We start from the raw sequence: 4,805 nt of genomic DNA on the forward strand, positions 1-4,805 counted from the left end.
CGGCCGCCCGCTCCGCACCGCCGCTGCGCCTCCCCCGCCGCCGTCTCCAGGGGGCGCCGTACCCGAGGCGGAGGACCGACCCCTGCGAGTGAGGCTCGGCCCTGGCGCCTCCGGGAGGACTCGGCATCCAGGGTGTGCTTGAAAAGTTGAACGAATAAGTCCTCTGTCGTATACTGCATCTTGTGCTGTGCTTAAATTTTAAGTGAGGATGGCTTCTTCGTAGTTGAAGTACACCAACATCGTTTGAATCGGTGTTATTGGCAAAAATTGCTAGGCCCTGGGCATCTGTGACCAAACTGGAGCCCTTAGTAAAAATCTTTACCCTGTGGTGGAAGGGACTTTGGAGTGGGGGGAGGCCTGTCTCTGGCAAGGAGCATAGACACCTTCGTGCTGCGTTTGGCTGTTTTGTGTCTAAAATACGTCTGTCTAACATAAAGAAAAATGGAGGTCTTTGACATCAGTAAGCCAAGCCCCAAACAAACTGACCAAGACTTTTGTGTACTGTGATCTCTGGTTAAAATGTTTGTTGTCCTGAATGACGTGGGAGAACCTTTCAGTTACTCTATTGTCTCCTAAACCAGATGTTTGGATGATACAGCACTGTATTAGTCCGATGCTAGCTAATGGGATGAGCATTAAACATGAAAAAGAGGCTTCTTTTCCACCCCTTGCCCTTTTCAAAACTCTCACTGCTGGGGTTCCGAAACTCACGTTGGGTTGGTGAGACTGTCCAGGACTGCCTGAAGAATATTTACCTCGCTTCAAGATACAACCAAAATAGAAGTAAGAATTTGCTGGGTTAAAGTAAGCTTAGTATCAATTGTTAAAATAGAAATATTAAGTCTTCCAATGTCTCTTTAGAGGTAAAGGTTCTAAAGTCCAAAGAAGACCCTCCTGAGGTCACAAGAGAAAAAGTGTAAAAGGTAGTGCTTTACAATTCTCAGCGTTCTCAAGTTTGCCTTGTTTTTGGGAACTGAACGAAATCCAGAATTCCAGAAAGGTAAAGAACCTGAACAGGAAGCCTGTGTTGTAGGAGGACTTGGGAAGACATAAAACAAATTTGATGTTGGTTGCATTATAATAACAGCTATTAGTTGACACTGTGTGCCAACCACTGTGTACTTTCCATTGTCGATCTCATTCAGTCCATGTTTTAGATAAATTCATTCTTCATGCAGCCTTAAAATTACAAACCTATGTCAGCTATAAAAGCTGTTAAAAACAACAAGGAAGCAATTTGGATTCTAAAGCTGTTTGCCAACAGTATCCTTTGGCTATAGAGTAAAAAAGTTCTGTTCCTGAGCAGATGGGGATATACCAACTGAAAATTCTCCTAGCTCATATACTTTGACCTAGCAGTTCCATTTTTATAAATTTATTTTAAGGAAATAATCACTAATGAGTTCAAAGATTTGGCCCTGTCGTGCATTATTGTAGTAATCTTTGAAATGTGGGAAAATTGGAAAAAATATAATGGTCAACAAAAGGGACGTATCATCCATACAATGGAGTATTCTCGAGTCAATATTCATTGACTGACTAAGAATGAGGCAGTCAATGAATATTTATCAACATGGAATGATGTTCACAATCTATATCAAAATATGAAAAACAGGTCACAAAATTGTATGTTCTGGATGATTCTTTTTTTGAAAGGGTGATTATTTGGGAAGGTGAGATTATGAGGATTTTATTTCTCTCTCTTTGGCTTATCTGTATTTCAAAAATTTTAATAGTGAATGTTTATTATTTTGGAATTAAAACAAATTTGTTTTTGTTTAATATATCACTGTCTGATTATTATTTAAATAGAATTACTCTGGAATGAGCAATGCATTGTGACAAAGGCTCGTAGGCAAAATTAGTAAAGAACATAGTCTTAACCACTGTTTTTAGGGTATTAATCAGACCAAGTTCTGATATTACCTGTGCCCTCTTTCAGGCATATCATCTTGAACAAGTTACTTGGTGCTTCCAAAGCCTAAAAACAGTAATAATAACAGCACAAAGTTATTAAGTGCTTACTTTGTGCTAGTTACTGCATTAAGTACTCTGTACATCTCATGCCAAAAGATGATGAGGAAACTGAGGCTTCAAAGGGAAAGTCAAATAACTTATCCAGCTAGGTCATCACAGGGTGCTTGTGAGGACTAAATGCAGAGGACAGGTGCAGTTAAATGCAAAAGGTGCAGTTAAAGCACTTAGCCCAGCACACTTGATACATGTTGTTTTTAATGTTACAAACACAACCTTTGCACCAAGCAAGTTCTGCTTTTTATAAGCACCTTATTATTACTCAGGTCACCTCTCCAGGGACTCTAATTTGGCTATTTAGTGTGGTGGGAAGCAGGTTGGCCTGTCTTGGTTTGAATTTTAACTCCATCACTTGGAGTTCCTTGATCTTGGTTAAAGCACTTAGCTTCTTTGTGCCTTAGTTTTCTAATCCATAAAAGGGGCATAATATTACAATTGCTTTTATAGAGGTTTTTGAAGATTTAAGGAGTTCACACACAAAAACAGTAAAGACAGTGCCTGGTATGCTTAGATTTTAGAAAATGATTATTAATTTCAAATTCTTTATCATTAATATAAAGATCTCAGTGCATTTTCTTTATATCAATACATAAACAAAACACTGTAATACCAAAATGTTATGTAAATGCACGCCCTGTCAGAAGTCATAGTAGAAGCTGTCCCTGTTTAAAAGAAACCAATGTAAAAAAAAAAAATAAAGAAAGCACCATAGCATTTACATGTGGTCATATTACTAAAACAGAAGTTAAATGCAGGCACAACATATGAAGATTACTAATCCTTTCTGTTCCAACTTTTCCAAAATCAGTTCACCTGTGAATTCTTTAAAGAATCTGGTATATGTAGGATTCTATTGTATATTTTATTTATTGTATTTAATTTATTCTCTGAATTTATAAGGCTTTTCAAAAATAGTTCAAAATTCCACATAGAGATAAAAACACATACCCAATTTTAAAATTTCTGTCTAAATTATTGTTATTTCAGAACTAGAAAGATGTAGGAAAAGTCTAAGAATCAAGTATGTTAAGGTAATGCTACTTATGAAAAATTTTATCAAAAAATTATAAAATTAATAACCTTGTAACAGGAAAAATTTTCTCATGAATTTAAAATATTTCATAAACTAAATCATATACATATGTATATGACTATATATCTATAGTTAAAATATTAATTTTATTAGCAGGTTAGAATTATGTGAAAATCTACAAAGTATATTAATTTATATTTTTCCCAATACAAACTATAAATAGAATCTGTGATAATTTTATAGTTTACAATTACTAGTCATATGTGACTCTACAATAGTAAACTTCATATAACAAAGCAATTAGTAAAAGCATGGAAACTTACTTTCTTCCTCTGAAAGGCAATTCTTGTATTAAGCACAATGTTATTTTTCTTTGAAAATCCTGACTCTTTACACAAAGGCATTGCAAGCTCATTGTGCACCTTAATTATAAAGGCACCTGTGTTTCTTTGTTTATCTGGTTGGTTGGATCAAAGATTTTGATTTGTCACACTCCTCCCCTGTCCCGCCCTATTTCTCTCTTAATGAGAACCACTTAACAGCATTCATACAACTTCCCAGACTCAAATAACAGGTGAGGAGGAAAGAGGTGTTACTTACTGTGAGTGGCACTTGTTGCTGGATCTGTATGTAAAGGGCTAAAATTCAAAGTAAGTGTAGATTTGGGAGATAGATCCATTTTAAATTACTGTAGGAGATGCTTCAGAGCATGTAGATCCTCACCCTCGGCCACTGCCCTGCTCCTCCCTGAGGAGGTAATATGGATTCAGATGGAGTCAGTTGAATCCCACCTCTGTTATTCAGAAGCTGTGTAATCTTTGGCAAGCTCTTTTATCTCTCCTAACCTTGGTTTCTGTAGAATACAGATGATGGTACTACCTCATAGGTTATTATGAGATGATGATTTTTAACATTAGTGGGAAAAGTATGCAAAGTGATCATTTGATACAAACTGCTTCTCTTTCCCCTTTCACTTCTGCATTTAGGGAACATTCAAGGCAGGATGGATTTATCCACACCCAGAGAATAGCCCTGTATGAAGTTATGTATATTTGAGGGATTTGGGAATTTGATGTAAGATAGGATATGCATTTATTGTTTTCATTGTCAACATCTCCTGAGAAGGAAAAAAGAGTACATTCAGCAAGTACTCACTGAGCACCTAGGAGGTCTAGGCTTTATGCTGCTCACTGACAATAGATCTGTGTTCTCTTCTTGAGAAAAATCACAGCAGGAAAGGGCAGTAAACAAGGCCATGACAGGTAGTGTCAATGCTGTGTGACAAGCAGCAAGAAAGAATCATAAGACACTTCTAGAGTCAAAATAGGTGTATCCAAAGAAACCTGGGAATGCAGGAGAAGGGGTAGGGTGGGCTCTAGCAGAATCCTTGAAGGGGCTCAGATCACTCCAGAACTGAATTTTGGAAAAGCGAAGTTGTCTGAAAGACTGAACATCAAAGCTTGGTAAAGATCTATTTAAAAAGACCTATTCTACATAGCTGTGAAGTGAACGGTGTATTTTACAGTTAGAATGAGGCTTCATTGTAATTCTGTTGATTATTATGGTTATATCAGAATTTGTGAATTCTCTAATGTTTTATCAAACAAGATTTTAATTGAGAACAATGAATAAGTGCTGTTTTCAAGTAAGCCTGTGAGCATATGTTCAGAAACATTTGATTTACAGCCTTTGCTCTAGCAGTTTTAACTATTCTTAGCTGTTCCTTTTTTTTTTTTTT

General features: G+C 36.6%; 2 protein-coding genes across 2 annotated transcripts in view; one reads left to right on the forward strand and one right to left on the reverse strand.

Moving 5' to 3' along the window:
- Elavl4 (ELAV like neuron-specific RNA binding protein 4) overlaps positions 1-834 on the reverse strand; it is a 148,148-nt gene extending 147,314 nt beyond the window's left edge. Inside the window, exon 1 of the mRNA XM_005398617.2 lies at positions 712-834. The gene's annotated coding sequence lies outside the window, so the exon portion shown is untranslated. The remainder of the gene's footprint in view (positions 1-711) is intronic.
- Positions 835-945: 111 nt separating this feature from the next.
- The window catches only part of Agbl4 (ATP/GTP binding protein-like 4), a 1,347,784-nt gene continuing 1,343,924 nt past the window's right edge, over positions 946-4,805 (forward strand). Inside the window, exon 1 of the mRNA XM_013521735.1 lies at positions 946-1,000. The gene's annotated coding sequence lies outside the window, so the exon portion shown is untranslated. The remainder of the gene's footprint in view (positions 1,001-4,805) is intronic.

Source organism: Chinchilla lanigera, unplaced genomic scaffold (genome assembly GCF_000276665.1).
Source record: "Chinchilla lanigera isolate Chin_1 unplaced genomic scaffold, ChiLan1.0 scaffold00063, whole genome shotgun sequence".
Classification (NCBI taxonomy): domain Eukaryota; kingdom Metazoa; phylum Chordata; class Mammalia; order Rodentia; family Chinchillidae; genus Chinchilla; species Chinchilla lanigera.